The sequence below is a fragment of the Dioscorea cayenensis genome, chromosome 18 (assembly GCF_009730915.1).
Source record: "Dioscorea cayenensis subsp. rotundata cultivar TDr96_F1 chromosome 18, TDr96_F1_v2_PseudoChromosome.rev07_lg8_w22 25.fasta, whole genome shotgun sequence".
In the NCBI taxonomy this organism is placed as follows: Eukaryota; Viridiplantae; Streptophyta; class Magnoliopsida; order Dioscoreales; family Dioscoreaceae; genus Dioscorea; species Dioscorea cayenensis.
In genome coordinates, this window is record NC_052488.1 from 16592565 (window position 1) to 16609986 (window position 17422).

The following is a 17422-nucleotide window of genomic DNA, read 5'->3' on the forward strand; positions in this document are numbered from 1 at the left end:
CAGATGTGGGAACGGAGTGGAGTGGGCGTGACAACATCCGTCATATTGTGAGAGCATCGGTTTGATAGGTTGAGAGCGGGGAAACGCCTCATGGTAGGGATACAAGGGTAATTTGTATTTTTGTTAGGATTATGATTTGATAATCTTGTAATTTGTATCCGGATAGGATTTGTATCCGGATAGGTTTAAAATATGGATATGTTTAGAATCCAGATAGGGTTAGGATCCAAATAGGTTTGTATTTGGATAAATTTAGGTTTTTACCTATAAATATTTGTAACCCTAGTCTTTTGTCTCAACTGTGAGGAGAGACAAGTGAATAAGAGGATTACGGCTGCTCCACTCCCGAGTACGTAGGCACATTGCCGAACCTCGTAAATCTTGTGTGTTTTTATTGTCTCATTGCTCTCTTGATTTCCTCTGCGGATCCTCTATTTTACCTAACTATTTTCCTAACAATATGAACTAATTTTGGATGAGTTGGATGGAATTACATTGAGGACATGACACTGAATCAGGATTTTATCAAGGATCGGGACATTTTTATTTTAGTGGTTAGCATGCCACCTTGCCAAAACATGACATCTTCATTTGGAAGTTATATGGCTTTGTTAAGCAACCATGGAATCAGATTTGTACATGACTGATGATATTTATTAAGTTTATATGAGCCCATGCATACACCCATCATCCAATATGTTGGCCCTACTTTTTAGGCTACTCAGGTCACCTTTGAAGGTGATCCAGCCAATCATTTGTAGCCATAGAATACATAAACACAACTTTTCTATTTTCCTGCTTACTTAAACTGCTCATTTTTATGCACTGCTTGCTTAATCATTCCTAATACATGCACCTACCTAATCATCCTAAACACCCTATGTGAAGGAAATCTTTGAAATAATATAATAAATACAGAGATGGAGTTGTTAGCCAAGGTGAACAAATGTGGAGATTGCCGACAATAGAAATAAAGGATATTTATGCATATGATTATTGATGAACACACCAAATTTTATATTTATATATATATATATATATTCAAAGAAATAATGGTGAAAATATCTATGTAATTTATAACCACAAAATTTCTTTGTCTTGTTTTATTTATCAATATGATAAGTTGATAAGATGTCACACACATGCCTTTGCCCATCCTAGTATTTGGTGGGCTGTTGGAAATATAACCTAAAATTAAAATTTAAAAATAGCATAAAAAATGTGTATTTCTAGAGAAAATAATCTTTACATAGCATTCATTCCACTAAAGGCAAGGGTGGAGATAGGCTGAATATTGAGCCCCTTTAAGATGGGCTCGGCCCAATATACTATTATTATTATTATTATTATTATTTTCTTTTACTACTTTACGGAGAGAGATTGCTTATTTTTTCATTCAATGATTTTTTTTTACCAATAATTGAAATTTGAAACCTTTATTCCAAATTATTCAAATTTGCCCACAATAGTTATGCTCCATTTATGTATTATTTTGATAGATTATTTGAATGGAATGTAAGTATTAAAATTGTTATATTTTTATGTACAATTGTTAATGATGAGCTATTTAATTTATTCATTGTCTTTGAATATTTGTAGGTTGCATCCCTCAGATGTCTGTGCTCGAAAAATTACATTTATCTTTAAGAAAAGAATGGATGAGAATGGATATAGTTGGAAGAATGTCTCTAAGGAGACTAAGGACTTCTATTGGAATGAATTTTAGGTAGATTTATATAATATTTAAAGCAAATTTATTAGCTTATATTTGTAATGTTTATTGAATTTGTTTATCCTTAACATGTTGGTAAAATTAAATAATTGATGTTATTTGTGAGAATAAATAAATTGTAACGTTAATTTATTTATCCTCACAAACCTAGAGATTATTTGTTAATAGGTATTATGTCATCTCCAATATTCAAATATTATTGTTTAGTTAGTACTTAAATTGGTAATTGTTAGTGAATTTGAAAATCATTTTCATGATTGTTTAGATGTTGGTAAAGCATGTAATTGATGTTGCTTGTGGAACTAAAATTTATTGAATTATTAATTATGATTAGTATTTTACGTAATTGTCATTTTCCATAATCTAGATCTTATTGTTAGTATTTTACTACAATTATAATTAGCAAAACATTAGTAGTTTAATATAAAACATTGGTTAGCATTTTTAAATCGATAATTATATATAATATGTATGCTTGTTTATGTTAAACTACAGAAATTCTTTGTATGAGATGAGTCAATGTTGTATGCTATTAAGATGGCATGGCAACGTAAAGCTGTGGAACGGTATAGAGCATTGATGCGTAGTTTGAGAAAGGGGAAAGAAAAATCAATGCTCTGACTCTGCATGGAAGACATGGACCGAAGTATGGAATTCCTCGGAACTCAAAACTCGGTGTGAGAAAGCTGCCGCAAACTGACTCACTGAGATTGCAGGACCTGGATATGATATATCCCGACACATAGGAGGCACCATTTCTGATGCTTCCCATGCGGATAGATTGGTAATTTGTTTAATATTTATATAAATGTGTTTTTAAATTATAAAGAATTAGTTTAGTGCTAATTGTAACAAAATTCAATTGGTTGTATTATTCTAGCGATCGAGGCTTGGACGTGATTCTCGCCCTTTATTTTGAGCTTTTTGAAGTGACTCATACAAAAAAGGGATATCTCCATGCTTGTTGATGCACGTGCTCAATCTATTAAGATAAGTGGAACAGTTTTTTGTGCGGTTTTCAATTATAGACTTTGTTTACAATGTTATTGTGAGTTTATATTTAGTTATTTTGAGAATAATATTTAATAAGTTAAGTTAACTGATGTAGGATCGCTATCTGGAGCTTGTGGAGCAGGCATCTCAAACACAAGAAGGGCATGACGAGCTTCCTATTGTGGATGAAACAACTCTGTACTATGAGGCTATTGGGGAGGAAAGAAAAGTCGGGTTTATGGAATAAGATCCCAAGCGTGTATCTTTTATCCATAGTCATCTTTGAGTTTGTCCATAGGTTCATCATTTGAGGCACTACAGGCTGAGGTTAGAGATTTGCGTCAGACTTTTAGTCAAGTTTAAGACTGTGAGGAGTGGCTTCAACAAAGTTTGCTTGAAATGAAAGAGGAAATGGACCAATATCGTGAGGAGATTATGCGTCAAATGAAGGACATGATAATGAGTTTTGAGAAGAAGATTCTTCAGCAGTCACAGTTTACCACCAGGACTCACAACCATTTACTGATGATCATGATATTGATCTTCATGATTTATAGTTGTATTTGTCGTATACTTATTATTTTGTGTGGTGAATATATATACTTAAACATTTCTTTTTGTATGAATTGATAAGTTTATCTTATTTATTGGTATAATAGATTTTAAAAAAAATTCATGTACCAAGTTTTAAAAAAATCAGGGATATAATTTTTATTTTATTTTATGTTTTGACTTGAATGTTAGAAACGGATTGGAAACGGAATTATTTATTTCAGCATTGTTTTTTTAATTTAAAAAAAATTTAGAAACAGATTAGGAACAAATAAAACTTTTGTTTCTAATGGGGCGGAACAAAAATAAAATAGCAAATGTTCCGTTTAAATCCGTTTCTAATTTTTGTAACGGTAACACTTTCATTTCAAATTGGTTTCTAAATTCAGAAACAGAATTACAACAGAATTTAGAAACAGATTAGCAACATACATCATTCCATTTTAATTTTTCAAAAGTTAGAACATATTGATTTCTGTTTCCAACCCGTTTCCAAAGTTAGAAATGGAACAATTTCCCGTTTCTATTTAAATTAGAAACAAGGGTTTTTAAATAGATATATTCCATTTCAAATCCGTTTCTAAACTAAATTAGCAGCGTATTGGAAACGAATAATGATGTTTCTAAACAGTAATTTTCTTGTAATGTTTAGTGATTGTAGGTTATAGTATGTTTGGACTGTGGTGTTTGGTGGTGATTATAATTTGTTGTGATAAATTAAAAAAAACGATAATTTTGTTTATTTTATTGGAGAAACTTATGCAAAAAATTCTATCAATCACGATTTATTATTTTTTTTTAATGCAAATTCTTTTGAAAGTATGTCGAGTCATTTTGTATTTTATTACCGTATTAATTTTTCATAAAATTATTTAATATAATTTTTGTATTATATATATATATATATATATTGTTAGTGCCATTTATTTTAAATTCTTTTATATAACTATTATTTGACATATAGTATAAAACATATAATTATTTCATTCATTTCGCCTGATAATTAAAATTTAAAATATATGGTGATACAGTCTGCCAGTGATGACAGGGGATAGGTAGCTTCGACCATGCAAGCTGCCCTCCTTGGTGGCTCTTGATTTATTTTTTAGAATAAAATAAAATCAATCACCATGGTTTCCTATTGTCCTGATCATAACTGCCTATTGGCTTCACCATGACCGTGGTAAAATATTTTGATAAAATAATAAAAGATTTTCACCACCATCATCGGCAGTGGCCCATATCACAATGTTTTTTAGATTTGTATTATTGGACAAAGTTAATGAAATAATTATATATTTTGAATTATTTTGAGGATAACTACCTAGGGCTAGAGCGAGCTGGCTCGGCACAAGGAGTTCTCACACAGATGGACATAAACGAGACAAGTTTACCCGTGAAAAACTAAACAAGGGATAGCACTATAAGAAAAAATGCTATTTGCTACACATAAACTTGCGAGACGTAAAAGTGTCATAAATTTGCGATACAAATTACAACAATGTGCGACAAAAACCAAAAACGTTGCAAAAAGAATCAAATTGTGTCGCAAAAAAACGATCATCCAAGAATGCTCTAAAATGTGTCGTAAAACTTTGGGACCCAGCATGTAATTGATTTGCGACACATTATTTGTAATGATGTATTAGCATTGTAAAATGTGTCACAAAATTTTGGGATAAAGCATGTAATTTGTTTGCGACATAGATTACATCATATTATTTGCAACAATTTATTAGTTTCACAAAATATGTCACAAAATTTAATAATAAAAAATTATATTTTTCTCAGTTAAAAGTGTGGGTTTTGATTTGTAGGTAGTAAGACAACTCCTTCGTAAACACTTTGTCTTCAGACTTTTATCTTCACTCTTATTCACTTCTTTCATAAGTATTGAGATCGTATTAGTGCATATTAGCTGCTCCCCATTATATAGATTTTGTTGTGAAAATGGATGATGGATTAAGCTAAATATCAGCATTGGTCCTTCGAGTTTTTTGGGGGGGGGATTTACTAAAGCAAATAAAGGTTCAAACGTACAAGCCAAGAGAAGCCAAGTTTGGACAATGTATTGGCTGATGGAATTCTGAATGACCTTGAGATTATATGAAGACGAGCAGCAGTGGTGCTGCATATATCAAAGGGAATTGATGGAATTCTGAACGACCTTGAGAAGGCTAATGTTGGTGTTATTTTATTTATATTACATTATCTATTTATAGGTCTTATTCTCGGATTTTGGGAAGGGAAGTGCTGAGCTGGAATGAGAGTGCCGCGAATCCAAAGTGCATGTGGCAGTGTTGGATCTCGTTATTGTTTTTTTCAAGTATCCCATTTAAGATTAAAAGTCAGAGATATGCATCGATATGAAATCCATCCAGTTTCAATTCCAGATCTCTCTAAAATTAGAATTTTATCCAAAAAATCTAGTATCAATAGGTTAAGAGACGGTTAGTGATCTCGTAGTTGTTGGATTTGTACTTAAAAAAATTTCATTGATTGAAAAATAGAATTAAATCAATCAAATGTTTTTTAACAAAAAGGTGAAAATTTGTTGGATGAGTCGCTCTGATAATTAAAAAATGTTATTTATCCAAAATTTGGATACATTGGAAATTTTAGAAATCTCAAGGAATTGCAGAAATTATGGAAATAATATGTAATTAAAAAAAACATAATTAATATACAAAGAGAGAAATACCATAGGCTTGCTGCCACCTCGTATGAAAACACAGGTTTCCGTGTCACGGAATGCCACACCATGCAAAGTTGAAGACTAATTTTAACAAGATGAATGGCTATTGTTTCACAATAAGTTTTTTAAAATAAATGATATAATTCATTCAATTAATTAAAGCATGGTTATTATAATTGTCCCATCAAAATAAAAATAAAATTAAAAAAAAGGACAGAAAAATACACATTTTGTGAAATTAATACCAGCACTTAAACAAAGCCCTTCTTTCACTAAGGGGGCGTTTGGATGCCCTCAATCATTACCCTGGGGAAGGGAATCATTGATTACACATTCCCTTCCCCTTGTTTGGATAATTTATTTTGCATGTAATAATTGAGGGCCAAGATAAATCATTACCTCCCCTCAAGGAATAACTCATTCCCCCCACATTGGGGGGAATACCCAGTAATGAAATATAAAATTATATTTTTGCCCATGAACAAATTACAATATTACTTGTATATAACTTAACCCTAACCAAATTCTTCTTTACTTTTGTTCCTGGCTCCCGTGACCAACCTCGCTGTCGCCATCATCATCTTCACCATCGCACCACCGGTGTCCTGCAAACTTCAAGCGACAAAGAGGAAGCAGCGGCGAGGTCTCACAGGTTCCTCTCTCAACCTCTTGCTTCCTTTCTCCTTGTGATTCATGTGTTGTTGTTGTTCGGATTGGGACTGAAAGAGCCCTGCCATTTTTTTTCTTGTTTTCCTTGTACCATCTATTGATGTTGTGCAGAAGATGACAATTTTTCTTTGATTTATTTTTTTGGTTAACCTCTGCCTTTACAATGAGATTCTCAGTGGATATTTTAGGCCTTGACACACAACCTTCCTAATAAATGCTTTATATATATATATATATATGTTTACTAATTTATTTTTAGTTAAGGTGGAAGGTTTTTTTTTCTTTATTTAAAGATTAGTTTATTAATGATCAAGCAATTGGAATTGTCAATTATTATGGTATGTTTCATATCAGATTATATGAGATGTTTTATATATATAAATAAATCATATTCTTAAGTGGTGGATTTAATTTTTTCTTCTATTTGATATGATACTATTTTACTCATCTTGTTATTATTTTTCTCTTCATTTTTTTCTTGTGTAAAAAACTTTATTCCTATTTTTAATCTTCACATTTTTAACAGTGTAATCATCTTGAATATAATTTCTTCTCAAATTAAAGATTGAACCCGACAAAAAAATCATTAGCAATTTAGCAACCTATGTTACACAATACCATCAGTATCTATGTCATATATAGGCATTTTAGCTTGATACTTGAACTCAATTCTAGCTTTTATTTTCATATTCAATATGCTATATCTTCATTATTATGTAATTATTTAATTAAAATTCTTTACAATATCATGCATGGCATAAATGCTAATATAATATGCCATATTGAAATTTCTCATGCAAAAAATATTGATGATATGAACCAAAAAAATAAACAAATAAATTTTCATGAATGTGATAATTTTTTTTCCCAATATAAGTAATTAATATTGTTTGAAACTTGTGTAAACGTGTGGGAAAAAATTAACATCAAGATCAATATATCAAATATAAAAACTAAAAATGCAATTTACTCTTCAAACATTAATTAATACAAATAACTTCAACCTTCCAGCATGCACTTAAGTGTAATACAAAGAATGAGATTCCTTTATCCAAAGCATCATTCCCCATAAGCATGTGTCTAGTGGCTCAAAATTTCTTGCCAACTTGCTTCAGGTTCCTTATATCCATGCATGGCAACCAATTTGATGGTGTAGTTTTTATGCGGTCCAGTTTCACATGCATGGAATACAACAAGAGCTTTTTACAAACCATGCAAACTTGATCTTCATTTTATATATGTTTATATATATATTTGTGTTAATTCACTTGTTTTGGACGAAAAAGTTATTAATAAATATGTATGGTTCTCTGCTATTATTGTTTTAGACTTTTAATGCCATATGTTAGTTGGTTTAATTTGCTCTTGATTTAATAATGTACTATATTGGTTGATCTTCATGGTATAACTTCATGCTTATATTTTTTTCACTCAAAAATTATGATAAAACTAGTCTACATGAAAAATTTTCAAAATTAATTTGTTTGATATTATTTACGAATATGTTGGCAATGTGGTATGACATGAAAAGGTATTTCATAATTTTCTTGTGTTATGAAATGCTTTTAGGAATGGACGAGGTTGATGAAGTCCGATTATACTTTGTAATGTACATGTGTTACTTCTATGTGTTAAACATAATGGCCGCCGTATGTGCAAAAAAACAAATGGATAATAGAAACAAGTCAATTCAATATGAGATGGGGTCAACATCATGTAGGCGTCGTAAACAATATGAATACCTGAGTCAGGTGATTTATGAAAGTGACATAAAATGCATTGACAAGTTACGCATGGATCGACATTGTTTTTATAACTTATGCCAATTGTTGACCACCACGGGTAGGTTACGAGGTACTAGAAATGTCATCGTTGAGGAGATGGTTGCAATGTTTTTGAACATTGTAGCACACCATGTCAAAAATAGAATAATCAAATTTGACTTTGTGAGATCGGCCGAAACAGTTAGTCGACACTTCCATGCTGTCCTACAAGCAATTATTCTATGTCATAGCGTTCTTTTAAAAAAACCTGAACCCGTCCCAGAAAATTCAACCGACCCAAAGTGGAAGTGGTTTAAGGTAACTAATCAATTTTAGTGGTTTTTTTTTAAGTACACAAGTAGATAAGTAATAACGTTTCATTTTTTTTTCAAATGTAGAATTGTCTTGGTGCATTGGATGGGACACATATCCGAGTGAATGTGCCCAATGCTGACCGGCCAAGATATAGAACACGAAAATCTGAGATCACTACTAATGTACTCGGTGTTTGCAGTCAAGACATGCAATTTATATATGTTTTGTCTGGATGGGAGGGTTCAGCACACGATGCACGAGTGCTTAGAAATGCTGTTACAAAATCTAATGGTTTGAAAGTTCCAAGCGGTAATTAAAGTTACAAAATCTAATTTTAGCAAGTCCGAGTTTCTACAGCATAGCCACGCAATGACGTATTATTAATGCGTGTTGTTTACTTCATAATTTCATTAGGAGGGAAATGATAGAAGACCCCGCCGAAGATGAATTTGAGACTACATCCTTGGAGGAAAGTGTAGAAGATGATAATGAACACATTGCAGCTGTGCAACCAACTGATGAATGGACTCAATTTAGGCAAGAGTTGGCCGTGGATATGTTTAACATATCACAATCACAATGAGTCCCCTATGATGACATTGTTTAGAAATTATGTTTTCCAATAATGTAACACATTTGTTCAATGTCATGGAGACTAATGATGACTTTTTGTTTGTTATTAAAATATCATGGATCTAGTCATGAACTTTTTTGAATGTAATTTAACATTCATGCATGTCATTCTTGTGTTATTAAAATTTTTGTTATTATAATTCTTGCCATTTAGGCAATGTGGATTGTATCATACAACTTTTATGTTTTAATGTTTTCATGCATGTATTAACATGTCACTTTCTTTCTTTGTTTTTCAGTATGGATTTAGAGCCACAACAAAGGGGTAGGGGACAAAACAAGCGATATTGGACAACTGAAGAAGATAGAGCACTAATCGAAGCTTTAGTTGAACTTTCCACAAGTCCAATGTGGCGAGCTGAAAATGGCTTTCGAGGTGGATATCTTCTCCAATTAGAGAAAATAATAAAGGAAAAGATTCCAGAAACTGTGTTGAAGGCCATACCAAACATTGAATCTCGTGTGAAACTCTTAAGGAGTAAGACGAATGCCATTGCAGATATCCTACAACTGAGTGGTTTCGATTGGAACTACCAAAATAGCACTATTGTATGTGACAAAAGTGCATATATACGATGAGTATGTCAAGGTAAATATATGCAATTTATCTAATTTGGTAATTTTGCAGCATATTAAACACTTTGTTGATGCTATAATGCAGGGTCATAAAGAGGCTGCTGGATTATATGGCAAATCCTTTCCATTTTTCAATGATCTTGCCCCAGTCTTTACCAAGGATAGAGCAATTGGCAATTCTAGAGGTGATATCGGGGATGATGCAGCACAGTATGAAAATGAGGATAACATTTCCATGGATTATATAGCAGGCTTCTCCCAAGTGCCGATTGAAGACTTCCCTATGCCTACGCAAGAACCAACGGAGACTCCATCACCTATGGCATCTGATAATAGCACATCAAGAACACCTAGGCAGCGAAAAAGGAAACATGCAGTCCAAGACCAAACAATGGACCGAATATCTACAAATTTTCAGAATTTTGTAGATCTAGTTAGTCTAGAGTTCAGAGCATTAGCAGAAGCTGCAGCCCGTAATGCTGAGTCAGCTGCTCGTAGCGCTGAATCTGCAGCACGCAAAGCTGAATCTGCTGCTCGTAACATTGAAATTGCTGCACGCAACGTAGAAATTTCAGCACACAAGATTGATATCACTTCACGTAATGATGCAGCTCGTGTTGAAATTGAAGATAAGAAGAAACGCTTAGGTGAAGTACTTTTTTGCAATTGATGGGCTTAGCGATGATGAGGCAATGTTCATGCTACAAGTTTTGGCGAAAGATGAAGATCAACTCAAAGTCTTTTGGGATCTTCCAATTGATAAGAAACTTAGCTTTTGTCGGGTTTTCCTATCAAGAATGTCTTATTGCCCACGTGACATATGAATCATCTTGGTAAGATTTTATGCTTGTGTACATTGGTTAAAATTCATGTACATTGTTTTTATTTGTAGTGATTTGTAGTCATGAACTTTTTTGACAAATTCATGTTGTTCATATGCAATTTTAAGTTGTACAAATGGAAAAGGAAATAACTTTGATCATCAACAATTTCTTCCTTGTAGGTGTATCTATTTGGTGGTCAAATGACATCATGGGGAAATGATCATGGAGAAGAACTTTTCTTTGTTGAAGACAATAGACTTTAATTTGGTGGGATGTTTTGTGTTTGATGAACTTTAATGGATTTTATGACTTTGTCACTTTCTTTTGGTTGTTGTCAAATGTTCATTGCTTTGGTAAAGAGCGAGATAGACTTCTATGACTTGTATGACTTTACTTTAGTGGAGTGTTTTATGCTTGTTGTGTATTACATAAATGCTTTCATTGTTATTTAGGTGGGTATTTTCAATTTTATTTAATGTTATTTGCGATGTCATATGTCATTATGTGTTTTTTTGAATGGCTATTTGTTTGCTAAAGTTATTGAATGATATTTGGTATGTTGTGCTTGATGCATATAGGTGAAAGTTCCTTGTGTTCTTGCATGAAAAAAAATCTCCAGGTGTGTTGAAGTTTTTCTGTGGCATTTCTTAAAAATGTATTTGTTAAAATGTTTAAAAACAATAATTATAACAATTAACCATATAATTGCAATGATATTTAATTATTTTAAATAAATAATTACAAGAATGAAACCTCCACTAGCTTAGAAATAGAGAAATTTATATAATTTAATTATTAATTATATTAATAAAATAAATAAATAATTAATTAAAACTATAGTAATTATAAAAATTTATTTGATTAAATGTTTAACCAATATAATTTAAATAATATTTAAATAATTACTTACAAAAATGAAGCATACATTGACAATTAAAAATAATTAATTAACTTATTAATTTATTCTTAATGAAGTTATTAGTAATTAAAAAAAATCTATGTGTCATTAAACATATATACATACATTTCTTTTATTGAAAGAAGGGTATAAAGGTAATTGACTCACATATTCCTCACTTACTTTTTCCATTACCAATGCATAACTTTTTCTAACCAAACACAGTTTTCATTCCCATTCCTTCTCCATTACCCCCATTCCCATTCCTTCTCCATTACCCCCATTCCCATTACCCTCTTCATTACCCCCATTCCTACCCCCATTCCTATTCCGTCATCCAAACGCCCCCTAAAGGCCATCGTCTCGCGCCATCCCTTCTCCAAACGAAGCCCTTCTTTGGCGCACCACTCCCTATTCTTCATCCTCCTTCTCTTCGTCGTCTCCCATCTCTAATCTCCGATCTCGCTTGGCCACCGCATCCGACCCCACTCTCCGCCCTCCACTTCCATCCATTCATCTATCGAGTCTTTGTTTGAGTTCTTCTGGCAAGTGTCATCTCCATCGCCATTCCCCACTTTCGCTTCCTTATTCTGTTCCTTTTTAAAACCCTAATTACTGTCCAATGTTCTTCTATTAGATTTGTTGATGATCAAATGTTTGTGTTCTTTGTGGTTTACTGGATGCGAGGGATTTTAAGTGGTGAGTGTCCGATTTGTGAAACTTTGAGTGGTTTTAGGTTATTTTGTGTTGTGATTTTTTTTTTAGAGGTGAATGTGTTTACTGTGAGTTGTTGTTTTAGATATGGATGTTTTATTTATTCTTTGGCTTTTTTCCTTAAGTGTTTAATCAAATGAGGCATTTTAGGCAATGTGGATATCTGTTGATCTCTGGAGCAACCGGATTGGTTAGATAGTGTTTTTGTCAACTAGTATTGGATCTACAATTAGGTAGTTTAAATCAAATTAGGTTTAACTAATTTTTGTATGAAGATCTGGTTTGGAATTGATGTGGAATGTGTTGATGGATTTGTGATTTATTTGAATATTTATTCAGTTTAAGTATTTTTTTTCTTTTTTGTTTTTTCCTTGATGTAATGCAGTATCTGATCACTAACTTAAGTGATTTCCAATTGGCTACAATCGCTATTTTCATTGTATATGAAAATGTATTTTTCTTGTCGGGACTTCCATCAATAGTCTTTGAACGGCTGGGGCTTTTCAGCAGATACAAAATCCAGGTTTGGTTTGTTGTGCTTAGATTTGTTTGATCTCTCTACTTAAAACCATTTAAAGTTGCTATGGCACTAATTAACACTTCTGCAACAGTAATTATTGTAAGGCTTCCCACTGATTTCCAATTAGTAATATGTTTCATAATCATATTCTCATCAAAATCTTACCATAACTCGAAGAAGGTGTTGAATGCATGTCCCGTATATAATTGTTTTAAATTTTTGTAGAGTTCTTGACTTAGTTGTTGTATTTCATTTCGTCCATGAGTTGTGGATTAGTTGCAGATTATCATATTTCATTTATTAAGAATCTTAAATTTGCATAATTAATATGTAGTTATTAGTCTTCTTTGAGAACATCGTTGTTACCCCCATCTCTGTCTGCTTCCGTTAACTAATTTGGATGTATCATCCTCGTTGTTGAAAAAAAAAATTAACAGTCCTGGTTCGAATGAGAGATGCATTTTACGTCAAATCTTGCACCACACATGCATAAACATGATCGTCTCCTATCCCACTTTTAAATACATGGGCTTGAAGACCTCCTTGCGACTGCCACCCTGGTATGTTTAAGACTTCAAATTGTCTGTCTATTTTAATTTAGGTTTTGCATCAAGGTAGATAAAATTTATTTGCAAATGAGGTTCATGTGGAGCATGTCTTGGACAATTAATTACTGGTTATTTAAGTCAGTAGACTTGCTGATTTTTGCCATGTCTCTCACACACCAGGTTAATGCCTTTTTGTTCTCCTATATGATTTTGCAGGAGTGTAGTCCTACCTCAAATTTTAATCTAGTTTATTTTAGAGGATTTTGTATTTTACTGGTGGCACAGGGTACTCCACACCAAATAGTTACACAAGCATGTGCACTGTATTTACCATAAGTTAAACATACATTGCGATGGTGCACATTTTTTATTAATGCTTTCTTTGTTGTCAATCACATGCTTTTTCATTTTTTGGATACAAATTGTGTAGGTATGCAACCCCATTTGGATTGACTTCCGAGTATGCTCATCCTGCTGAAATCCTTTTCCTTGGCTTTGCAACCATCCTTGGCCCTGCTCTAACTATGATGATAATTTAATTCATATATGGCTGACAAAATTATTGATCTATATAAAGTATTTAAAAACTTATAGTAAGCAGATATTCGGACATTTCTTTGTGAATCTTAGACAGGAAATCGGGAATTGTGATTTGTGGTTATTTTTTGCTTGAAGGAATATATATATATGTATATATATATATATATATATATAGAAGCTTCTATTTCATGTGGTGATTGGCCTCATGCATCTCACTTCAACTTATTTATTTAATTCATTGTGGGCTCCTTTTTTTTCCACCCGGCCTTTAATTAGGATTGACCGGATAAAAAGCATCGATCACAAATCAAATTTTAATATTTTGTAGACTTCAAGGGATTGTGGGTTCATGACTTCCATTAGAGGCAAGCCCCTAATGTTAATTACCCTGGACATTGTCACAGGAACCTCCGATTAAGAAAATAAGTGTGAAGAAAGAAACAGATTCTGACAAATAAATTTTTTATTCATGAATTCATAGACTTCGTTGAAAGTACAAGAAGTTTGGAATTTAATCATCTTGACGCAACAATAATTGTAGCCTTTTATCTCCTTCCGACTATTTCGCCGAAAATTGCGCTTTTACTTTTGTTCATTTTTTGTCTTCGTCAACGGTCGAAATATGCATCTTCAACATGACTTAGAAACCGGTGAAGTTGTGTCTTGGATATTTGAATTTCCATCTTGGACTTGATTTGGAACTTGATTTAATTCTTCATAAGCTTCGGCCTTCTGGCTTGTGAAACTTTTCGCAACTTGTGAACTCTCCAACGCTTTATCCTTAATGTTGTTGAGCTCATTTGTTGATTTGCTTGAACTTAGAACTTGGACTTTGAACTTGCATCTTGGATTTGATTTGAAACTTGATTTGATTTTTTTATAAGCTTCGGCCTTCATGCTTGTGAAGCTTTTTTACAACTTGTGAACTCTCCAATGCTTTATCCTTGAGGTTGTTGAGCTCATTTGTTCATTTGTTTGAAACTTGGATCTTTGATTTTGTATCTTAGAGTTAATTTGGATTTCAAGCTGTGGATTCCCTATGTTGATGAATCACAAACTTGGTTTGACCTTTCATAAGCTTCGGCTGTCATGCTTGTGAAGCTTTTTGTAACTTGTGAACTCTTCAACACTTTAACTTTGAGGTTGTTGAGCTTATTTGTTGACTTATTTGAAATTAGTGTCTTGGACCTTGAACTTTCATCTTGACTTTGATTCTGCATCTTAGACTTTGATTTAGATTTCAAGTTGTGGATTCTTTGTATTGATGAATCACAAACTTGGTTTGACCTTCCATAAGCTTCGGTTGTCACGCTTGTGAAACTTTTTGCAACTTGTGAACTCTTCAACACTTTAACTTTAAGGTTGTTGAGCTCATTTGTTGACTTGTTTGAAATTTGTATCTTGAACTTTGAAACTTGCATTTTGGGCATTTGAACTTGAATCTTGGATTTGATTTGAATTTCAAGTTGTAGATTCTCTGCATTGATGAATCATAAACTTGGTTTGGCTTTTCATGAACTTCGGCTTTTATGCTTGTGAAGCTTTTTTGCAACTTGTGAACTCTTCAACACTTTAGCTTTGAAGTTGTTGAGCTCATTGGTTGACTTGTTTGAAACTTGGAACTTGGACTTTTCAGTTTGCATCTTGAATTTGATTTGGAACTTGATTTGATTTTTTTTATAAGTTTCGGCCTTCAGGCTTGTGAGGCTTTTTGCAACTTGTGAACTCTTCAACCCTTTAGCTCTGAGGTTGTTGAGCTCATTTGTTGATATGTTTGAAACTTGGAACTTGGACTTTGAAATTGCATCTTGGATTTGATTTGAAACTTGATTTGATTTTTTTTATAAGCTTCGGCCTTCAAGCTTGTGAGGCTTTTTGCAGCTTATGAACTCTTCAACGCTTTAGTCTTGAGGTTGTTGAGCTCATTTGTTGATTTGTTATTTTTTTAATGCCTTGATTTTGATTTGATTTTTTCCTCTTTTTTTTTGTTTTAGAATGCTTGGCTTTTGAAGATCTGGAAATTTCTTCATCACTTTTAAGAGAGTCAATGGCCTCGAACAGGGTCCATGAGCTCAAAAAGAGTTTTATGGGTTTTGGAATCTTTCACCACTCCTAAGTGAGTCAATGGCCTCAAATAGGGTCCATGAGCTCAAAGAGAGTTTTATGGTTCTTTTTAGAATTTTTCAACACTCCTAAGAGAGGCAATGAGCTCAAATAGGGTCCATGAGCTCAAAAAGAGTTTTATAGGTTTTGGAATTTTTCATCACTCGAAAGAGAGTCAATGGCCTCAAACATGATCCATGAGCTCAAAAAGAGTTTTATGGGTTTTGGAATTTTTCGTCACTCGAAAGAGACTCAATGTCCTCAAATAGGGTCTATGAGCTCAAAGAGAGTTTTAAGGAGTTTTGGAATTTTTTATCACTCCTAAGAGAGTCAATGGCCTCAAACAGGGTCCATCAGCTCAAAGAGAGTTTTAAGGGTTTTGGTATTTTTCATCACTCCTAAGAGAGTTAATGGCCTCAAACATGGTCCATGAGCTCAAAGAGATTTGTCATCACTCCAAAGAGAGTCAATGGCCTCAAACCGGGTCCATGAGCTCAAAGAGAGTTTTAAAAGGATCTTCACTAGCCCATCCGCTTCCGTGACTGTTAAGAGGCAATGAAGAGTCCCTCCAAAAGGGAGCAGTCAACATGCATTAGACATCACAGTAAGCTTAAGGGGGCCTTGTGAAATTACCAAAATACCCCTCATCTTCGCTAAAAATCCTTTTTTTCTTCTTTTCTTTTTTTTCTCTTTTTTTCATTAAGATCCTCTAACTTTTCATTTTTTCACATTTTATCAAATTTTGCAAATAAACCCCCAAACTTTCACATTTTCATTTTTTTTCATGGCTTTCGCCGTTAAACCCTCGAGCTTTCATATTTTCACACATTTTCACATTTTTGCATATATGTCCTCAATTGTTTCATCATTTTTTTCCATGGATTTTGCTTAAAAGCTCAACTTTCTACAAATGTATTTTTTTACCAAGACAGAGTCCTCTTTTTTTTCTCTCTTTTTTTCAAATAACGAACAATTACATTTCTAAGCATGTTTGAATTCAGCATGTTAAAAGTTCAAAAAAAACTAACTAGAGGAAAATCTACAAGCCAAGGCATGAGATGGAGATTTTGATTGAGAAAACATGCCACCATGGATACATAAAAGCATGTTGCCACATATACAATTCATTATTCACTTAATCAAAGAGTGCATGGTTAGTAAAAGCAATCCAAGTTACGGATCCTACCATGGCATGGATTGACATGGGAATGAATGAAGATTTTTTGTTTTGTAAAATAAAATCCAGACATTTTTTTCTTTATAGCATAGATGCAACCAGAATATGTATAAGTATATATATTTTGGATGGAACTCTTTAAGAGCATCTACCTCTTTCAAGCTATAAGC

General features: G+C 32.9%; 1 pseudogene; it reads left to right on the forward strand.

The window, feature by feature from the left end:
- Nucleotides 1-12743: 12743 nt before the first annotated feature.
- On the forward strand, nucleotides 12744-14105 carry LOC120282839 (annotated as a pseudogene).
- The last annotated feature ends 3317 nt before the right edge of the window (nucleotides 14106-17422 follow it).